Source organism: Monodon monoceros, unplaced genomic scaffold (genome assembly GCF_005190385.1).
Source record: "Monodon monoceros isolate NGI ecotype Baffin Bay Population unplaced genomic scaffold, NGI_Narwhal_1 Super_Scaffold_11, whole genome shotgun sequence".
In the NCBI taxonomy this organism is placed as follows: domain Eukaryota; kingdom Metazoa; phylum Chordata; class Mammalia; order Artiodactyla; family Monodontidae; genus Monodon; species Monodon monoceros.
In genome coordinates, this window is record NW_021703767.1 from 87870058 (window position 1) to 87892029 (window position 21972).

General features: G+C 37.8%; 1 protein-coding gene across 1 annotated transcript in view; it reads right to left on the reverse strand.

The window, feature by feature from the left end:
* The window catches only part of KCNMB2 (potassium calcium-activated channel subfamily M regulatory beta subunit 2), a 237240-nt gene extending 224410 nt beyond the window's left edge, over nt 1-12830 (reverse strand). The window contains exon 1 of the mRNA XM_029214997.1: nt 12555-12830. The gene's annotated coding sequence lies outside the window, so the exon portion shown is untranslated. The remainder of the gene's footprint in view (nt 1-12554) is intronic.
* Nucleotides 12831-21972: the final 9142 nt, after the last annotated feature.

The window sequence follows — 21972 nt, forward strand, 5'->3', positions numbered from 1 at the left end:
AAAATAATTGAATACAGGAAATAATAACTGAATACAGGAAATTTTATATGGCTCAGTGTTTTACAAGACACCTCAACTTATATTGAACAAAATCCTATGATGTAAGTGACACTATCCCACTTAACTAATAGAGACAAAGTTCAGAGAAGTGAAATGATTTGCCCAGGGACACACACTAGATGGAATTCAAACTCAAGTCAACTTTTATTTTATTCCAAAATCTGTCTTTTTATAAAATATAGTTCCTCTCTTTATAAAATTTGTAAATAGAAGAAAAAAAAGAAAAATGATGTATAACTATGTGATAAGGAAGTAGCAAAAGGTAAAACCTGCTGAAAGAGTTCAAAGACTGGAGAGAGGTCCCTTCTAGACTGGAGGGCAAGGAATGCAAAGGGTAAAGGAGAAATGGGAAAGGGATGAGAGAAGGTTATATCCAGAAAGGGCCATTGGAGGGTTGGTAGGAGTTTGACAGGTGAAAGTGAAGGGGGAGAGAGACCTTCCCTGGATGTCTGAAATGCATGAGGCCAAGGGACACTGTTGTAACACAGGGTGAGAGAAGGGAGGTAAAGATTAGGCTGGAAATTTATCTGGACACCAGAAATTGGAGAATCTTGATGTCCAGTCCTGGGAGGAGACTTTATTTGCTTAGTTAAGCAAGATTTGTGGAAGGGCTGTGATTAGGGAAGTTCCAAGATCAAGGTCATGCTTTGCAACTATTCATTAGGAAGACCTATGTAGAAGAAAATAGGCTGGAAGAGATTTGAGCAGTTTTTCTCAAAATTTATGTATGATAGATCGACCTAGGGTGTTTGTTAAACTTTCAGGCCTTACCCCAAAAGATTCTGATTAAGTATAGGCCATGCAAATTGATATTTTTGAAAAGCTCCCCTGGTAATTCTTGTGCAGGTGATTTAAGGACAGCACGTTGAAAAAAACCAGACTAGGAGCAAGGAGGTTGGTTAGCAAACTATCACAATAACCAAGGTGTGAGAATAAAGGTACCTTATTTGCATAGGGCGGAGTAAAAGGCACAGATGTAAAAGATATTTTGAAGGAAGAATCAATAGGCCTCAGGTTGTTTAGGTCTGTAGTTAGAGGAGGATTCAAAGACAATGGTTGGTGTTAAAACCTGGACAATCAGTGGCACATGAATAGAAACAAGAGGCCGAGTGGGTTCATTAGGTCTTAACATGAGTTTAGTTTTGCCAAATGAATTTTGAAGTGTAAACTGGCAGCCACAGGGAAATGTCTACCAGATAGCAGGCAATGTTGGACTTGAGTTGGGGAGCAAGGTCACAACTGGAGAGATGGTTTGGGATGTAGGGATAGACCAATAATACTTTCAATTACTGCAAGAGTGTAAAAAAATAGAAAAGGAAAAAGAGGACTCAGCAAAGAGGAAAGATAGGAATGAACTGTAAGGTGGGAGGGGACCTGGGAAGCTAAACATAATTAAAGTCAAGGGAAAAATGGATTTCAAGAGAGAAAAAATATTAGAAAGAGAAAGAGAGAGGGAGACAGAGAGAGAGGGAGAGGGAAACAGAGAGGAAGGTCCACAGTTTTGAATGCTGTAGAGTGATCAAGGGTCCTGGGGGCTGTGAAAAGGCCAATAAATTGGGTGATAAAGGATTCTTTGAAAGGGTGAAGAGGGCAGTCACAGGAAATCAGTGTGGCCTGAAATAATGCCCCAGTGCCTTAAAAATAAATGGGGAGCGAGAAAGTGGAGACAGTAAGGATAGACCACAATTTCAAAATGCTTTTTGATGAAAGGTAACTCTAGTCATGTTCCATAACCTCACCATCTTATCCAGTTATTCAAGCCAGAAATCTAAGGTTATCCTTGACACCTCCTTCTTCTTCACCCATATCCTCTGAAACTTAGCCCGTCACCAACTCTCTGATATGACTGCCTACACATGTCTCCTTCTGTCCACTTTTCTCCCATCTTGCTGCCACCTGGTCCAAGCTACCTAAATCTGGTTTACTACTATAAACTTTCAACTGGCTTCTCTGTGTCCACTCGTGCTCTTCTCGTTTTTGATCATCACATTGTAGCAGAGATACCTTCGCAAAGCACAAATATCTAGTCAGCTCCCTGCTTAACATCTTGGATGCCTTTCCACTGCTCTTAGAATAAAGAGCAAACCCTTAACGTGACCTGTAAGGTCCTAACTAGCCAGGCTCTTTATGCCTCTCCAGCCTTATCTTTAACCACATGGTGCTTGATTCCTGCCCTCCAGCCACACTGGCCATCTATTAGTACCCATCTACTCTCTCCAACAGACTTCCTTTTTATCTGTTTACTAATTTTTTAATTTATTGATTTTCACTAGAGTGTATGTAAGCTCCATGAAGGCCAGAAATTCTCTCTCTGCCTCTCTCTCTCTCTCTCTCTCTCTCTCTCTCTCTCTCACACACACACACACACACACACACACACACACACACACTCGGCACTTGGTACATGTCAAATAAGTGAAGGGCCCATGCTTTAGCCTTGGCCCATGCTTTAGCCTTTGCCCATGCTTTTTCTCTGCCTAGAAAGCTTCTCTTCTAATCCCCACTGCTTTCATACTTGCTCTTTTTTTTCACTTTTATGCTTCTTCATTAAGCAACTCAGTCATCACCTCCTCAGAGAATCTTTCCCTGACATCCTTGACTATGCTGTCTCCAATTAAATAACCTCTTAGTGCTTATTACATTTGTAATTTTATATTTATTTGTGTGACTATATGAATACTGTCTTTCTCATTAAGGACTGTCACCTCCATGGTTAGGGGGGGTCATTTCTGATTTGGCTCAACATGTAGCCCCAATACCCATCACGGTGCTTAGCCCATAGTGGATGTTCAATTAATATTTGTTAAATAAATGAATGAATACTTGAATGAATGCAGATATAAAATGAGGATTGATAAATTAAAGAGTAGGAGGATGGAGAATAGATTTTTTTTAAAGTAATGTGGATAGCTGAACATATTCATAGGCTAAGGGGAAGAATCTTCTACTAGACAATCTGAAATCAAAATTACACACAAGGCAACTTTTCATATAGACATAAATCAGAGCCCATCTTCTATTTTCTTTATACCAAGTCTTTTTTCAGTTTCAGTTCAGTAGACACTAAATCCACTTGTCAATGAGGAAATAGGCCTAGAAGATTGAGAAGCAGGTCGTAATAGACATTCTCTAGCCACTTTTCTCCATATCAGGGCTATTGTTGTCTTTTATATACCCAGAAATATTTTCTCAAATTTGGTAACATATTATCTAGGCCTTCTTTCTCCTTTTGATATGAACTTTGTTTCCCTCTCTCTTTTCTTTTGATTCATTCCAACAGAGAATTGAGTCCTGTACTGTTCTATTTTTATGTTTTTAAAGCAAATAGTTACCTTGAGTTGTCTACACAGAGAGCCCCACATGGCTGTTCCCAAGCACCACACAGGATCAAATAAAACCACTAGGAAGTGAAGTTAAACCAGTCATTGATCATCCTCACAGAGAAGAAGAAACTGGACCAGTCCTGTTGCAATTTTGTCTAAAGTTAGGTATTATTTTCTTCTGGATGTCAGCTTGTTGTCCCCTCTTCCACCACCAATTTCTTCATTTGGAATAAATTGTAAAATTAAAAAATATCCAAAGACAAGGGTCCTAGATTTACTACAGAAATAAAATCCCTTTGAGGAAGTTATAGTTCAATTTGATGGAGCTACAAATTCTTCCTATGGTCAGACATTTTTAGATGCTTATACAAAACCAAACTCAAGACATTCAAAAATTATGTCATGGGCAAGATTTACCAACGGCTTCTTTCTTCTACTCATAAAGTGCCTTATGCAGCATGGCCAGAGTGATCCTCTGCATCTGAGGCAGAGCAAGAAAAATTCCAGATTTGCATTTGAATTGCTGTCTATTTTTTAACTTTCTAAGAGTTTCACTTTGAAAGATACTTTACTTTTGTGGCTAAGAATTATGAAGTCAGTCACGTGACCTTTACCAGCTTTCCAGGAAAAACAAAAAATTTAAAAAAATAATAAAAAAGACAGTCTGACGAAACCAAGCTAATTGTTTTTAAAGCCCCGAACTATTGTACAAGACACAGTGGAATCCCCCTGACGCACGTAGTGTTGTAAGGGCTTTATTTTGACAGAGTTCCAAATTGAATCCTCCTTTGCTAGAAGCCTACGTGGATTGGTTTTGTAAATCATTTCCAATCACAAATGCCTGTGAGTAATAAGATTCTATGAATAGACAGGCAGCATTGGGACTCACAAGCCCTTCTTTCCTTCCTCTTCTATAAGAGCCCTATCTACACCATAGTGCACAAAGGGGATTCAGTGGAATTAAGATTTGTGTGGTTTCTAGAACCCTAAATCTCCAGTCAGGCAGCCTGGTAAATAACGATAAGACGTTTAACTGACTTCTGTAATATGGCTTTACTTCAGGGAATAGGGTTAAGGGGGAAGTGTATATTAGTCAAAAAGTTATTTTAAAAAACATGACATATATTTAATATAGTTCTCTTCACCTGAGAATTATAAAAATATAGTGTCTTCTCTCAAGGAGTTTGCAATCTAGTTATCTAAGCTAAAATTATACTTTAAAATTTAGTTATATATTTTACTACTTGCCTAACTATTCTTTTTTACTCGTTAAATGGATTTGTTGATAGCTGAAAATGAACTCCTATGTCCAGAGTATTCTGGAGTTTTAATTTCACACTCAGGAAAACACCAAGGTGACAAGGAACTTGCATGTGGGATTCATCTGACATTTTCCCCATTTAGTACAAATGCTGGCAAACGTAAACCAAAGCCCTCCTGTTTAGTAATATAAGCATCTTCTCTTCTTTTCCTGAGAAGCCAGCACGCCTGACATTTTGACAGCTGATTTATTCCCTTCCCTCCCCCTGAGCTGAAATTCTCACCGGGGCTTATCTGTCACCCTGGCTTTGATGAGGAGGGGGTTCAGACATTTGCTGTCTGAGGCTGTCAGACTTCAAGTCGGCTTTGAATGCAACACCCCACCATACTCTTTATCAAGATGGGATAGTGACTGTGGACAGACAGTAGAGAGGAAGGGATGGGGAAAAAGTCACTAATGCCCCTGATTGGGCCTAACAATAAAAAGAGAAGAGGTGAGACAACAGGTGAATGAGAAGTGAGTAAGCACATGGCAGGTCCAGGCTTCATTATTACAAAATAGTTCCACGCAGCACTCTATTTCTGAGGTCATGATTGAGTTGTCCACTCGGTCATTAACCATCCTTAGGTCAAAGGGGACACTAAGAAATCTAGTGTAGACATCATTGATTCATTTATTCAAGAAATACTTATTGAGCATTAACTACTGCCAAGATCACTACCAGGCACTGGAAATATTGCCATGACTATGACCCAGTCCTTAACCTCCAGGGACTTACAGTTTCACTGGGGAGGAGGGGAGCAGATAAGTGAACCAAAGATTACAGCACAGTGTGCTAAAGGCCATGGTAGAAATATGCAGAGTATTTTGGAGCAAAAAGGAGCAATATCTTGTGAATATTAAAAAAAATATATCAAACCTTGAAAATCGGTGACATTTTTATGACAATGGCATATCTACATTTTTGGAGAGAGATATCACTCTTGGTACCAGTTGCACTTAAGGAGGTGGATTTGAGAAATGACAAAATATTAAAGGAAGCACCCATACAAATACAATAGTTAGTGGCACAAACCAACCTTCAGGAAGATGAAATTTGAGAAGTTGCTCAGTGCAGAATGAAGTTCAGACTGATTAAAGTTTAGCCTATGTAGTAGATTAGTATTTGAGAGTTTCCCAATAGTTTAATTGGAAGTGCTGATTTCCATTGAGCAATTAAATGAAATTAAATTCCTTTGCATTAAGAAATTAGTAATAGGGTTTCCCTGGTGGCACAGTGGTTAAGAATCCACCTGCCAACGCAGGGGACACGGGTTTGAGCCCTGGTCCGGGAAGATCCCACATGCCGGGGAGCAACTAAGCCGATGCACCACAACTACTGAGCCTGTGCTCTAGAGCCCGCATGCCACAACTACTGAAGCCCGTGTGCCTAGAGCCCATGCTCTGCAGCAAGAGAAGCCACCGCAATGAGAAGCCCACGCACCGCAATGAAGAGTAGCCCCCGCTCGCCACAACTAGAGAAAGCTCGCGCACAGCAATGAAGACCCAACGCAGCCAAAAATAAATAAATAAATTTTTAAAAAAAGAAATTAGTAATATAAATCTAGAATAATTGATGATGCTAATTGCCAATCTCATGCACGCCCTACACTAAAGTCATATTGTATGATGATGCATTCAGTTTACCAGTAATTCAGCCCATACAGCCATAAACAGAGTGAAGACAGGAAATATTGAAACTGGAGCCTGACAAGGCCAAGGGAAGACACTTGGTTAAGGTTCTTTTAACATGAATCTATAAAATTGGGTTTAGTATCTCAGAAAAGCAAACATTTTCTTGATTTTTCCAAATTTGCATCTTTCATTTTGGGTCTAATAAGAAATGAGCAAATGTCACACATTTCCGGAAATTCTGTTTCTAGTGCTGGCCAGATGCTCAAACACCTTGAATTCTTATATGATGCCTTGATGCTTAAATGACTCTTAAATGATATCTACTGAATGAGGTTAGAGGCATGCAGTAGCAAGAAATAAGAACTAAAGAGATACCTGAAACCAAAACTCTCAGTGTCATAATATATATAATGTTTAAAGTATCATTTTAGATAATAATAACAGTTAAAGTGGTGATAGGTAATATGTATTATGCACTTAATTTGTACCAAGCACAGGGTTAACAGCTATGCATAGATTATCTCATTTAATCCTCACAACCCCAATGTGTACTATGACTATCTACATTTCTGCTGTGGAAAGGGAGGCTCAGAAATATTTAAACAACAGGAACGAGCAAAACTAGGATCCAAACTATGGTCTTCATGGCTGTGAAGCTGGGGTTTCCATGCTCCATTATACGCATTCTAGAGACTGAGGTTTTCTTAATAAGTAAATTAGCATTCATTTAAGTAATTTCACTGGAGTTTGAGTCTACTTTTCGTTTAGGGAAGGAATACCTGAGGCACCCACATTGTTCATAGAGGAAAGAAAAATCTTTTCTTCAGATCCTCCCTTTTAAAAAATTTCCCTAATCAATAGCAGTCTTTAGTCACTAAATATATTAAAGATAGTTAACCTGACATTCTATTTATCAGGAGTCTCTATGGCTAAAGGGAGAGTAAATTTCAATAGCTTACTAGTTCTTTGAACTTGAGCAATTTTAATAATCAAATTCTCTACACTTTAGTTTTCTTACCTGTTCAATGGAAAGTATATTTACTACTCTGGCACACTGTAAAGATTAAATGACAAAGAGAACGCTATTACTTTTTAAGCATCTGTTTTGTGCCCAGTACTCTAATGGGGCACTGGCATACATTATCACATTTAATCTCTAACCCAAAGAAGTAGGTATTATTATCACCCATTACGAGTGAGGAAACTGAGACTGGTTTAGATTAAAATTTGCCCATGGTCACACAGCCATGAAGTGAAGAAGGTGAGTTTCAGACCAAGTCTGTCTATTCCTAAAGCCTGTGCTTGTCTCCGGTGCTGTGTCCTTTTCAAACTACACTACTTCTCTAGACTATAGAGCATTCTTGAAATATTGGGCATTATTATGTGTACCCAATTTGGAAAATAAGATTATTTTATTATAATTTAATTATTTGAAAACATGTGCCTTATGAATGGTAGAGAGGTCACTGTTAACTAGACCATGAGACTGGTTAAAATCATGCTGATTTTGAGAGAAAGAAATGAATGTAAGTGAATAGTACAATTGTTGATTATTATTGATTGATTCCTCTTGCCACATAGGCTACTGGGGCTTGTAGGCTCAGAAAGGTATATTGATTCCAACCGTACCTTTCAACCTAGCTTTGCCATCTCTTCCCCCATCACCAGAGAAGAGCAGAGAAAATATAGGACACGTCTATGTCCGTAGTCATTTGTATAGATCTGTGAAGATGCCTTTTTGAAATAGAAGTCATCTTTTGGATAAGATCAAATTGAGGCAAATTGAATTTTTATTTGCTTTGACATAGATTGGGATCAGTGATGTGATTTTTTTCCTTCCCATGTAGGGAGGAGAAAGAAAATCATCTTGATAAATCTCCTTGACTTTCTTCAAGGTGTTCAGTATCTTTTCTGTTTTTTTTATTTTGGAAAAATCAGCAGGATGTTATGACACAGAGATTAGACCTTGAGGTTGAAAAACTTCTGGTTGGAACCTAATGCTACTAATGGTTCTAATGGGGGAAAACATTCAATTCCTACATTCAACAATTTATTCATTCGACGATTGGTGCTATGGATATGTCAGGGAACACAACAAAGTCCTTGCTCTCACAGAGTTTACATTCTAGTAGGAGAGAGACAGGCAATAAGAACTCAACATACAATATGTTGATGGATAATTTGGTATGCTATAAAGAAAAAGCAGGGACTGGGAATAGGAATTGTGCAAGGGGGTGATTTGAAACAAGGTTTTCAGGGAAGTCTTCTCTGATAAAGTGGCATTTGGCAGAGACCTGAAGAAAGTGAGAAACTGAGTCATGTGTCTATGGAGGGGAAGAATTTTCCAGGCATCGGGCACAGAAAAGTCAAAGGCTCTGGGGTTTGAGGGTGTGTGGCATGTTTGAGGAACAGCCAGGAGGTCAGTGTGGCTGAAGTGAAGTGCTAAAGGGAGAGTGGGAGCAGAAGGGGCCAGAGAGGAACCCAGCTGCTGACCATGCACAGTCTGTGGGCCATTGTAAGGGTCTGGCTTTTATCTGTAGTTAGATGGGAAGATATTGGAGGTTTTAGAGCAAAAGATATTATGATACAACTTCAATTTTGAAATAACCACTGGCATTGGGTACAGAACAGAATGTATTCTGTGGGAATAATAATTTGCAGTGGGAATAATAAGTAGTTGAATTCTACGTACAGTTTGAAGGTAGAGGCAATGGGATTTTCTGTAATGTGGGAAGGGAAGAGAGGATTCATCTAGGACTCCAAGCAAGTAGAAGAATGAAGTTTCTACTTACATATGTGGGGGAAATATGGGAAGAGGACATTCAGAAATTTGATTTTGAACATGTGAAGTGTGAGATGCTTATAAGGCATTTAAGTGGAAAAGTTTTGTAAGTAAATGAATGTGTAAGTATGGAGGTTAGGGGAAAAGTCCAGGTTAAGAATTAGAATTTGTGAGCTGTTTATAGATAGTTTCTAAGGCTTTGAGACACATTTAGGGAGTAAGTATATAGATAAAGAGGAGATTTATGATTGAGCCGTGGAGCAGTCCAGCATTTAAAGATTTAGGAGATAATGAGGAGCCAGCAAAGGATATTAAAAAATACTCTATCTGTAGAGTTACACACACACACACACACACACGCACACACACACACAATCTCTTTTTCTAAGAAATCTAAGTTAAGAGTTGAAGTCAGTCTCTGAGAAAGGATGATGCTGAGATTTTCGTGATGTACCAAGAAACCCAAGGAGGAAGGGTCTCTGATAGGAAATGGAACCTCTCCTCAGTATTTCATAGACCAAAAAATTACTTTGGAATTTGGGGTGAAGACATAGTGTATTATATAATATATAATGTATGATAATGGGAAAAGTTGGCACCATAGTTGAAAAAGGAAACATAGATAAAGTAGATAAACATAAATATAAAGTAGATAAACATAAACATAGATAAAGTTTGATGATGTTAATCTTGTGACTATTAATATAATATCTGCTTTTTGAAAAAAAATTAGCAACCCTAAAAAATTTAGCAACAGACGAATAAAAAGAATAAAATACATCAATGATACCACACTGAGATAACTACTGCCAACATTTTGGTGCATTTTTTTCTAGTTTGTTTTCATACACACATATATATTTAAATTAAGATTTTATTATATGTACATTATTGTAGTCTGCTTTTTTATTTGATATAATAGCAGGAATATTTTTGGAAGATTTAATTTCCATATTTTGGTGAGAGGAGTGAGGTAATCAAAGAGAAGTTTGTGTTAGTTTGAGAAATGTCTGGTTTGATATCTACCAATAAAGTAGAATGATGACTGGGTGTGTATATGAGAGAGACAGAGAACAAGAATGATTCTGGACTTGGTGACTTGTGTCTTGGTGACTGATATGATGGCTGTACTACCCGTGGGGACTGAGAAAACAAGACTGACCAAAGCTTCGCTTATTTTTTTATGTTAGGGTAGATTCCAGACTTGCTTTCGGTATAACTGGAGCATTGTTGGTTTTTTTTTTACTAGATGTAGCAGAAACTAAAAGGAAAGGATATTTGGAAATGTTTTGGTTGGTATCTATTTATGTAAACAGGTAATGAAATTAATTTGTGACACAAAGCAGGTTGCTTTGACTAAAGTACTTGGTTTGGCTTTCCCCACCAAAGGAAGAAAAGAATTAGCATATTTCCCCTATATTTTTCATGCTGTGGGGGTCCAGTATAGACAAATACACCACCAAAATATCATACGGAGACTTTTCCCATAAATCTGTAAAAACCGTGAAAAGTAATTTTAGTTTATCAGTAAAATGTTAGGGGCGTGACCACAGCAAAATAATTTCTTCTGTTGACAACTATGATGTCATGGATTGCCTCTAAAATAAATGCTTGATGTGATTAGATTCAGAAGATATTGGTAAAACCAGAGCCAGTGAAAGTCCTTTTCAAATTAATGAAATTAATGAAAACAATAGAAACAACATTCAGTTGTAAACTTCTGACAGCAGTAACTGTGTGTGTGTTTCTGTTTATGTATTATGAGCTCTCTTTTTCTATATATGAGTTCTTGACTGGTGAGCACAATTGGCTAGAGAATGGGACTTTACAAGGTCAAGGTCACATATTCCACTAGCCACATAGAAGCAGAAAACGATGTCATACCCATCACTTGCATTAAAAATTCTATATGGTCATTTCATGGACATGTGCTCTTGGTCACGTAAAGACTAGTCAAGAGAGTTTGAGTGGTTCAGTAGCAGTCATCACACTCTTAAGATAAATAGACACACAACTTTAAGCATAGATGCCACCCGCTACAGGGAAATGATTTCAACTTTGTACGTTTGTGAATGGCAGTATATACACAGATGCTCACAAATGTGCACACTCAACTGCATCATAGAAGAGAATAAGCCCCACTCGGCCTTGGTTCTAGTATTTAGCTGAAAACATACTATAATTGTCTTTCACTTTTATTTCTACTTAATACTCCATTAATAAAGAACTTTTAGGTATATTGAAGAATATTACATTCTTTTATAAATATACAATTATTCTATGTATCTTTGCCATTTGTTATAACCGAATCAGTGCATCAGAACATAGTTTTCAAAATCTAAAATAACATCTTTACATCTTGGAGTTTGTGAAGTCTGTTAGGGAAATAACACAACAGCACTGAGAAATTCACTCACTATGTTTCTGCCACTTCACACTGAGGGTCACATGCAATGACGAATACTGAAACTTGCACCACAGATCAAGTTGGAGAAACATTGGTTTCTGATCATTGCATTTTTGCTTAAAAAAAAATCTCAGCTTATGGTTTTCTGATATTTCCTTTTCTGATTGAGCTATACCGATAAAGTATAATAATAAAGTACAAAGCAGTATAAGTTCCCTGCAAATCCACTCATTATCCACTGGACTGTGAAGCCAACTGCCCCTCTCATCTTTCAAGGAGAATTGTGCTTTTATCCTGTTCATTTAGAAAAGAAAAAGAAAAAAAAGCTAAAACGTCAAGTCCATAACCTCTAACGAATCACCATTTCCATCTGCAGCCCTGGCAGTTGTTTAAAAGCAAGAGCAGGAATAGAGAAAGCCCCTTCTTTAGTGCAAAACTCTTGCTCTGCTTTAGCAAAACCATTCATACAAACAGTGTGGATCAGCCTTTCGATATGCAAAATGGACGAAGGTGCCCAATTTTCTTTTATAATAGATTAAATCCAAAGTAGTTCTTTATCAGGGAAATCCATTGTAATCTTCCAATTTACCCTTTTAAAAATTAGACTATGGCTAATAAATAAATAAAACATTTATCTAACACGTTTCAAGTCTTTAGGACAGCTTCATCGTTATTTTTCTCAGACCTTTATGCCTCCCAGCCACCAAAGTCTTCACTCAACCCTACCAACAGCCCAGCTGGCCACATAGATAAGAAGGAAACTGTTTTCTCCACGACCTCTAAGCATTCTACTCCAAGGGAAAAGCAACGTGGAATGCACACTCAGCAGGCTGCGAGTCTGGAGCCAGTTTGTCCTCGAGGCATTGCTGCCATAAAACATAATAGTATCCACTGTGTTTTGCTTTAAGCAGATCCGTCTCCCACTCCCCCTTCTCCCCTTCCTGCCTCTCACTCCGCACCTGGCTGCAATTCACGACCCACAGGACACAGAGCAAACAAAAAGCACGAAACAGCAACAGATTCCTTTGTTTTACATGCAAATCCTACCTCTGGTAGTTGTCACATCTTCCTCAAAAGCCACGCTTAATTTTTAATGACAGCGATCCAGTGCAGTCCTCCAAATAGCCACCAGTAATCATCATTACCTCTTGTGCCTAAAGCCTTTCTGGACCATTAATGTCACAACCCTTGCTAACTCATAGCTTTAATACTCCCTGCTCAAAATGTCTGAAAGAGTTTGGAAGGACAATAGGAGTGACAGGCTCGCTAGACAGCCATGCTTGAAATTAGTTATCTGAAGCTCCGTTAAAGCTGCTTCTTACTGTTTTTAAAGCGTGCAGGAGGTAGGATTTATTAGCCTATGATAGGCATGCTGTTTCTGTTTTTATTAAATACTGTAATAGGCTGTCTGTTAGCAATGCTGTGATAGGTCCAGCATCACTTCCCCACTGCTTTCGAATTCTCATATTAAAAAGGGAGAGAGGGCTCAGACTTCCTTACAGTAAGACTGAGACCAACACCACCCTGCCTGTTGGATCAGATTTCCAAATTCTTTTTAGCTGTAAGAGAGAGAATTCCTTTTTCAAATAGGTATTTTTACATGGAAAGTGAAGTTGAGAATAAACATTCTAGGATTCCCCAAACAATTCTCACTCCCAGCAAGGGAATCCTTCCCTTCCCAGTTACAAAAATAAGCATTCTCTAGAGTTAGGTAAAAGGATCAATCCCCATAGGAAATGTTCTCATCATTACTGAGGTAGGATTCAGGGCATGCATGTACATAAAATCTCAAATTAGGTATCAAACGGACTGAACGGATCAATGAGCGCATTTATTGTTTCATACTGATTTACAGAGCTTTGTGTTCTAGTTTGAAGCAATCATATGCCCTGGACTACTGTCCAAATGGAAAGAATGAGTGCTGGGTGGAAGGGATGGGGAAGTGTACACTACCTTGATCCACTTTGGACAGTCATAATCATGGAAGGTGGAAGAAGGATTTCTTACCATTGGTCAGAGAAGACGGTATTACTTGCTGGAAGTGCTACTCTGAAAAGTTCTATGCACTTTTCCAAACAGTGAAGCAGAAAAAAGTTCTTGGTAACTCACAGTAACGTAGAGGATGTGTCATGCTCTTACTAACCAGATTTAGTCCTTTGCTTCTGCTGTTCTTTCTCCCCTCCTGCTACCCCAGGAGCAATAGTTATATACTAGTTACTATGGAAACAGAGTGGTCTGCTTCAGGGGAGGGGCTTAGGGAAAGCAGCAGATGGAATATGAAGGGAAATGTACTATACTGGCCTATAGAATTGAAAATGAGGTGGGATTAACAAACAGACAAAAACTACTGCAAAACAAAATCTCAAAGGGAATGATTGTAGAGCAACACTATTTAATTACTGGTAGTTTTGTTATCTAGAAATACTATTATGATCACAGCAGCCATTATTTATTATATGCAAGAACTGAATATCTGAATTGCTCAGAAGTCTGATGTTTTAAAAAAGACATTTTTTTCCCCTTTCTGTTTTTTTTAAACTTCTGGATGTTGGTTTGATTATGCCCTGATTGTATGTGAATTTTAGTTGTTACTTAACTGGTCACAATTTCTTTTCAAGAATAAAGTGTGACCTAGTGGAAAAATCTCCTTGTATCACACACTGTAACCACGTTTCATTCTGATTAAGTATTCTTATAGTGGTTTCCCTGGGGCAAAATCAAAATCAGAAAATACCGTAATTTAAATTTCAAAAAATAATTCTGTTCCCATTATGTTGGTAGGACAAAAAGAAGGCTTTTTCAAATTTTCAGTTCTTAAAATAGAAAAAAAAAATCATTTTTTGCATTTTGTACAAAAACTTTCACTAGCCTCATGATCATGCAAGAGAAGCTCTTTCTTAGCTGAGTAATAAAATTTCACAGTTGTAAGGAGTCTGGGGAATACAAAATTATTGCCTTTAGTACCACATTTTCACAGTTCGTAATTGCAGTAAATGACACCACTGAAGTGAGAGTACAAAAATTCCAAAATGAAATTGTTCGGAGGTTATTCTTCAGCATTTTATAAAAATCCCGTGTTTTTTTTAATAGGCAAGCATATCATTTAAAAAGTTTATAATGGAAGAAGGATTACCTCAGGGAAAATGAATTTATGATATTCTCTTTAAAAAATGACAGGAAAATAATATTATAAATTGTGTATCTGGAATATTTTTTTCAAATGTAAGGAGGAGTTAAATGACAATCTAAAAACCATTAACAGGGCTTCCCTGGTGGCGCAGTGGTTAAGAATCCACCTGCCAATACAGGGGACACGGGTTCAAGCCCGGGTCCGGGAAGATCCCACATGCCGCAGGGCAACTAAGCCCGTGCGTCACAACTACTGAGCCTGCGCTCTAGAGCCCATGAGCCACAGCTACTGAAGCCCGCGTGCCTAGAGCCCGTGCTCCACAACAAGAGAAGCCACCGCAATGAGAAGCCTGCGCACCGCAATGAAGAGTAGCCCCCGCTCTCCACAACTAAAGAAAGTCCACGCACAGCAACAAAGACCCAACGCAGCCAAAAATAAATAAATAAATAAATAAATAAAATAAATTTATAAAAATAAAAACCGTTAACAGTGCCGTATTTTGATCCTTGGATGAAGTAAGAGGATGGGGCTAGGGCAGAGATGATTAGTGATGCTTTAGAGAGGCTTTGTCCCCAAAGGAGCAAAGGCCACTTGACCTCTCTGAGGATGAAGGAGGTTTCTGGAAAAGGCACTTTAGTGGGAGTGGGACGGGGTGGAAGATGGTTTGTTGAAGTAATGGAGGAGGAAGGGAAGCTGAAGGGAGGGAAAGAAGAGGGAAAGAGATCTATGAGGGGGGAAGGAAAGAATTTCTGGAGGTGACATGGTGTTGGAAGAGGGCACAGCCTTTGGAATAAGGATGCCTGGTTTTGAAACTTGGCTCCATTAGCCTACTTGAGCCTCTCATGAGAAATGGGGTGATCAGAATGGCTGTTGTAAGACTGCAGTGGTAATGAGACAGGGTACACATTAAGGGAGGAGTAGAAGCTCTTGTGAATAGAAATACTAAAATAAGTGCTAGTTTTTACTGATCAGGAAGAGAGATGGAGATGAATGATTAGAGAGGAGGTAAGAAGTATGATAGGAAAGAGGAGAAAAGAAAGGAGGAAGAAAGGAGGCATGGCTAGCAAAGAGAGAGAGGGCCTGGGAGAGAGAAGAATTTCTCTTGTTGGATCATATAAGATAGAATTTCTTGTTTTTGTTTTGCTTTCTGGACCACATTCCAATAACTGTCGCCTTGGTTCCCTCCCTATAATGAAGTTTCAGATAATAAAGTATCTTTGGCGCTCACACCTTCTTCAACAAGAGAGAACCTATGCTGGATTTGTTAAAAGTGTGTTCTACCATTTCAAAAACAGCTGATCTGAGGATTGAATTTAGTAATTCATAGCATTGCTTTTTTGCATGGTTCCCTGGAGAATGAAGTTTGGGGCAGCAGAAGGCAGGAACTGAAGTGATACTTCAGAACTCTATTACCAAACACATTCAGCGAGAGTGCTCTGTGCATCCGTAACTTGATAACATTTTTGACGGCATCTGCTCACTGCAGGCACGTTAAAAAAAACTTGTTCGGGGGCTCCCCTGGTGGCGCAGTGGTTGAGAGTCCGCCTGCCGATGCAGGGGACGCGGGTTCGTGTCCTGGTCCGGGAGGATCCCACATGCCGCGGAGCGGCTGGGCCCGTGAGCCATGGCCGCTGAGCCTGCGCGTCCGGAGGCTGTGCTCCGCAACGGGAGAGGCCACAGCAGTGAGAGGCCCGCGTGCCGCAAAAAAAAAACAAACTAGTTCTGGAAAGAATGTGTGTATGTTAACAAATATTAGGTTGAGAACTGGAGCCTGGGTGAGAGTGATGCGATCACATATGCAGAGAATTTGCAGTTTACATGCACAGTTTGCAAGTTAAGCAGTTTAATGAATGGAACGATGAATGCATAATTTTATTGTCATCACTATTAAAATGAAAATTTGATAGATACATAACCAGAAAGTGTAGTTATTTGTCACAGATACAAGTGCTAATTATATTTTTGAGTATATAATTTATGCTCTGAATAATACAGAGAGTAACTGCTTTTGCCCTGTTGTGACTATTTTTCTAGGAACAATAGGAAAGTTAGTTTAGAAACTGCTTCCTTCCTGTTATATTCCTGTGAAAGCTGAAGCTGACTTACTCTGAAGTCCCAGTTTAGATCCATAAAAGAGACATTCTCTAGAATAAACGTGAAGTTTTAGGCTAGAAAGTAGTTAAAAGAAAACAGTTGATGAAAATCTGATATTTAAAGCATAGTGTCTGATTTCCAAGACAGAATGAAGTGCCTTTCATTTGTCTATAACACTTTTCATGAAGATTTTCCTTCTCATCAGAGATTTTTAAAAGTTTACTAATGGAATGAAAATTCCTAAAACTTTACATTTACAGAATATATTCACACACATCACATTTGATACTCAAAACAAAGCTACTGAGAGGCAGGGCAAATATTATTAGTTCCATTTCCATCTGGAGAAATTGAGGATGAGAGAGGTTAAATGATTTCCCCAAGATCACATAGCCTGTAAGTATGTCTTCTAACTCATAATCCAGTATTATTTTTATATCATGAAACTTTACACTTTGCTCCTAATATTTCTCCTAGAAATATCTAGAAATATAAGCACCAGAAGAATTTTTTAAAACTGTAAAAATGAAAAGTATAAATTGGAGCTTACCAGTATATTTTTTTCTCTTCCCATATTGCAAACATTCATGCCTGTTTTTTTATCTTTGGTTTTGCAGCTCTTTATATTTTTAATGTCGAGTTGGTAAACCTTTTTAAAAGATAAACTATAGATTTTCAGAATTCTTCTAATTACAGATTCAACACTGAATGTAGTTCTATACTAATTGTGGCAGCTGAACAGGACTCTCTGATCTATGGGCTGTAGGTACAAACTCATCTAGTGAAGCCATGATTTGGATTTCTTTCTTGGATTCTTTGACTGCGTTTCTGTCTGTCTTCATAAAAATTAGGAGAGAAATTCCTGCAGGAAACCTCCCCTTCCATCAGCAGTTGTCCTATCAGCAGGTTTCAAAAAGTTACCATTCTGTATGCATGTGGTTGAAATGGGAAAAGGAGGTAGGTGGTAATATAATATCCATGTTAATTGATTTACCTGAATTTTTGTAATAGGAGAAACATCCTCCTAACATCCCCCCTCCCACCACCAAACAGATAAAAATGCCTGAGCCCTCACCTGGATGCCCATGAGAAAGCACTGGCACAATCTAGTTTAACCAACTTTCCGAAGCCATCATTCTTTGGCTGAGCCATTGCATCTGGCAGACAGCTTATTGGGGCTGCATTTCCATCCTTCTGAAGCCTGTCAGGGGATTGGACATAAATCAGCTTTAAAATAAAGCATGAAATAGAGCAATGACAGTTGTTGGAGTTTTATCTCATTTGGATTCTCTTACTTCCCGGGGCCTAGCTGCAATCTCCCTGCTTCCCGGAAACACGCACTAACTATACCAATGTGACACTCCAGGCGCAGTGTATCTACGAGCAATCAAAGAGAAGATGATTGCTGGTTGCTATTATTACTATTATGACTTACGGTGCTGCAGTATATGTACCTTCTACACAATATAGCATTAGATACAATACCTGCTGCTTTCAATATCAGTTAATCTGTCTTCAAAACAAAACAAAACAGAACAAAAAATCCCTGGTATGCAGAAGGCTCCAAGGTTGGGTACAAAGGATAAGGATTTATATGTTGATGTTTACATTCATGTGGATATTTTAATAACTCACTAAACGTTGCTAGATTCTTAGGGTGGAAGAAGAATCATTTAACAAACAAATGCTTTTTAGCAAGTGTGTGAATATTCATTGTAAAAGGCCCTGCTTTGCAAAACTATAGCAAAATCTATTATTTATTAGTTGGAGAATTTCTAAGTGTTTACTCGATGCTGGACATCTAGGAAAGTGTTAATAAATATTTCTACATTTCACAATTTACTTAGGGAAAGAATCATTAAAATGGATATAAAAAATATGTTTTGTTTACTGAAATGTATTTGTAAAGTTACTTTTATCAAGGATATAGGTTAGATATGAAGATATGATGGTAGCTTCACTGCATGCCGTTTACCGCCCGAAAACAAAACACTGTTTAATTCTGATTATAAAAGTGATACGTGCTCATGATTGAATAGCTGGAGTATGTAGAAAATACAAAGAAAAGTCTCCTGAGATGCTACAATCCACAGGTAACTTATATTAATATGTATTATCAATATTTAAAAAACATATTGCATATGTAGTTTTTTATATTAGTTTTCTCCTTAATATTATAATGTTTTCCACATTATTTTAAAATCTTCAAATCTTTTTTAATGGATGCATAATATTTTACCATATGAATCTTCCCTAAATTATTTAAGAAATCCATTGTTAAACACCCAGGTGATTTTTATTTTTCATTATATAATGAAATATACATATTTCATTCATAAATCTTTGTCTACATCTCTGATTATATTTATTTAAGATAGGGTTTCGTATCTGGATCATTGGCCTGAAATGTGTGAACATTCCAGAGGCTTTTTGTATGTATTGCTAAGCTGCTCTCTTGAAGGGTTGTACCATTTCAGAGTTCCACCGTGGGGTCTGACCTGCCCAGAGCAGGGTATTCATTGTGGTGGGAAAAGGGTGCTTTGTTCCTCCCTTTCACACAGAGAGGTTTATTTGACTTTCTTTTTGCTTTGGGGACTGAAGGGAAGTCAAGTGTCATAGAACAAGAGGGGAGAGAAAGGAGGCAAAGGAAGAGGGTTACTAATGTTGGAATTTTGTTTCAGTTTCCTGAAGTGGAAATGTCTTTTCCCCTTGTCGGGGGAGGGAAGTGAAGACCGGCTGCAAAGCCTGGGGCTTACATTCACAGTGTTCCTATGGCTCAGAGCAGCTCTCCCCAACGAGGTCCTTTGAAACCTGGGGCCTGCCTACTCTTGGGGAATTCTGTTGTATACCAGGAATATACAAATCCACAAGTTAAATCTGCTGTGTCTTTCTGGAAAACCAATTTGCTTAATAATATTGGGGGCAGGAGTTTTGAATTTTTGTGTTTTGCAAAGTTTTTAGCACATACATAAATTACTAGAATTGCTTTCCCATCATTAAACCTGAAACTTATCCAGATAAGCTTAGCAAACAAAACATTTTTATGAACTGGAAGTCACTGGAAATCTGGAACTTTCCTTGTCTTCAAGGAATTCTTATGGCATTCATCAAAATGAATAGAGCACATGTCTTCAGTGAGAACCAGTGGTGCTAATACGAAGGGTGGGAGCATTTCTTGACAAGTCAGAAGAGACCTATGTTGCTTGTTATATGAAAAAGGAGTTTGTCATCTTTCTACGATTCAGTGATTTTTAAATGTCACACACACAAAAATCGCCCACACACAAATCAGATCAACATCCTGTCAAAACTGCACTCAATCAAATGTTAATTTACACGGGAGTCCGTGTTTTATTTTAGTTCCTGCCAGTGAAGTGACTCAAAATGTGTGTGTGTGTGAGTGATTTTAATTCCATTCCTATTTTGTGTGTTTAAATTATACTAATTCTAAAATTATGTTTTTAACTGGGATCACTGACTGGTAGTTAAAAACAGTGTGCTCTTTTGCAGTGAGCTTGAAATATCAGAAAATATGCAAGGAAGGAAGGAAATTTAGAATAACCTGAAATCATTGAGACATGTGTCAGAACTGACATCCCTAAAGCTTTCCACAAGGCACTCGGTAGCAACAAAGTTGATAGTGTGACCCAACTATGTCTAGGAAACATGTAATGAGAAGCAGCAGTCAATCAAAAAAGTGTAAAATGTCCCCAAATTTTTTTTAAATTATGGGTTTATTATTATGGAGATGGAAAATTAACATTACAGAATGGAAAACACTGGATAAGTATTCCATAAAGCCATCACTTATGCAGGGAAATTTAAAAACTAATCATACAGTTTTTGAAGAAAAATTCCCCAGAATTTTACTAGCCAAAAAGAAAAAGTCTTAGGTAGGTTTACTATAATACATTGCATTATAAAAGTCAAACAAGCCATTCAAAACAGCTTTACATTATCTTTAATGTTATCTTTTCCATTTCCTTTGGAGGATGAAGCTTGTGGAACAGAAGATAATTTGGTGAAATGTTAACTATGAACATGGCCAGATGGTGATTTTGTGAAAATTAGAAAAAACTGCCTCTTCATTAGAACATTTATGACCACCTGCTAGAAAATTGTCCCAATAAGTAGGAAAAAACTATGATATCTAGGAAATAAGTTGTTACCCCAGAATTATAGAGTAGAAACATACAGTGGCTTTGCATGTCTGAACCAAGAAGAGGTAGCATAGGCAAAAATGATGCCGTCAAATTTGTGTTTTAAAAAGGCTGAGATTAACCCTCCTCTTTTCCTTATATTTTCATGATAGCTTGGATGTTAACAATTTTGACACATTTGATAATTCATGATTACATAGTCATATATATGTGTGTGTGTGTGTGTGTGTGTGTGTGTGTGTGTATAGAGAGAGAGAGAGAAAGAGAGAGAGACCACTAATTACATGATTTTTCAACTGAACTATTTTACTGGATATTGAAGAGGTTTGGCTGGTCACTGTTAAGATGGAGAGTCAAGTCTTAAAGTTTATCTTAAAATAGAGTGCCCCAATAGATCTTTGTTTGCTATGTGAATATTTACTGAAGGAACCAAACAAACAATGCAGGCAGCAGAAGAGAAGACTTGGGAAGCAGTGACATTTCATACACATTCACCTCACACAGTCACACACGACTGGATAGGGACAGGCTGACTGGTAACATGCTGTGAAAATGCTCTGTGAGGACACGAGGCAAAATGGTCACGATGAAAAAGGAATTCTGATAAAAGCCTGGAACAGAGAGGGAGAGAATGGATAAAAGCATTCCAGAGGACTCCTTCTTTGGGAAAGGAAGAAAAGACCAAGTATTTTAAATCTCATATTATAGACAGGGGAGAGACAAGTTGATGAGAAATATAGCATCTTAGTTGTGGAAACAGTGTTCCAGTGGGAAAATACTTTGAGTTTAAGAGTAGTGGGTGTGGGGAAAGGAAAGATATTCACTGATGGAATGAAATAGTACAGTAAAACTTCCAAAGTAACAAAAGAAAAAAAATCCACCACACTGGATAAGGTGATTAAACTAGCAAAACTAGGAAAAAGAAAAAAAGAAGAAAATAATAATATAAAATAAATAAGATAAAGTGGAAAGGAAGACATAACATTAAGTATACTGGTTATTTTATGATTTGTAAACATACAGAATTTTCCCTTTAAAAGACTGAGACTGTCAAATTGGGTTAAAAACAAATTCAACTCAT